Genomic DNA, 1,323 nt, shown 5'->3' on the forward strand with positions numbered 1-1,323 from the left:
GACTTAATACTATACTCTGATTAAAAAGTGTTGCTTTAATTTTTTTGAGCAGTGTATTTAGCTGCATTTCAAGACTTTTGAAGAATGAAAATGTATGTGTTAAAGCAAACAGACCCAGGGCTTCAATTTTTGAATGTCCTACAGGAGGAGGAAATGTGACTACACACTGGGGTCTAAAGAGAGTGGACTAGAGTCTGGAATCTAAACAAGCAAATTTGGCCAATGCAGAAGAAAGCATGCATGACCTGGATTTGTTCACCGAATGGAAATTTTGGTGCCGAAACCGAAAATGAAGGATGCACTAGGCCGAAAACCGAAACCGATTCCGAAAATGACAGTTTTTAAAAAATATTTATATATATATATATTATATTCAACGTTTTAATTAATATCATCAGATTAAATTAATATGAATTTATTGTTGGCCATTATTGGCACCTTTAGTGCAAGAAAGGTCAAGAAAAATGCAGTCTGCAGTCTATAACCATCTCTTTTATCATGTCTGCAAACCCGTACTTAAATTTAAGCATACTGCTAATAGTATTAGCAAAATTTCCATTCATTGCACCTCTAGCAGACATGATACAAGAGATCAATGCAGCCTCACCAGTGCCCGTCACATGCAGCCTGCCTGAGCCCAGCAACCTCACCAGTTCCCGTCATATGCAGCCTGCCAATGCCCAGCAGTCCCACCAGTGCCCATCATATGCAGCCCACCAGTGCCCGTCATATGCAGCCCACCAGTGCCTATCATACACAGCTCGCCATTGCCCAGCAGCTTTACCAGCGCCCATTGGATCAGTGTGCCATCTATCACAGGAGGCGGGACACTGCGGCCGGGCAATTCAGCTCCGTAAAACATGTAGATCATGGGGAGGAGGAGGGAGGAGGGAGGAGGAGGGAGGAGGGAGGAGGGAGGAGGGAGTGGAGGAATGGGCGCGCCAGGATGACACTCCCGCAATGGGCGACACCCGGGGCAGACCACGCCTTCTTTCAGTATCAGCTGTTTTTTTCATTCAGCCGAATGAAAAAACAGTTTTGGCCGAAAATTTTTGGCGGCCAAAATTTCAGTGCACCTCTAGTTTTGAGGCAAAGGAATGTATAATTGCTTTAACCCTGGTTATGTTTATTTTGCCCAGAGTTGAGCTTTAATGCAATGCATGTACCATTGTGCAGTGTGGTGTCATTCCTTTTGAATGCACCGGCCTTGTTAGGCACATCGGTAACCCCCTTGATTGCCCCTAGATGTTAACCCCTTTCCAGCAAGTGTCATTAGTACAGTGTCAGTGTACAGTATGATCACTGCATTAGTGTCACTAGCGA

This window comes from Aquarana catesbeiana, linkage group LG05 (assembly GCF_042186555.1).
Source record: "Aquarana catesbeiana isolate 2022-GZ linkage group LG05, ASM4218655v1, whole genome shotgun sequence".
In the NCBI taxonomy this organism is placed as follows: domain Eukaryota; kingdom Metazoa; phylum Chordata; class Amphibia; order Anura; family Ranidae; genus Aquarana; species Aquarana catesbeiana.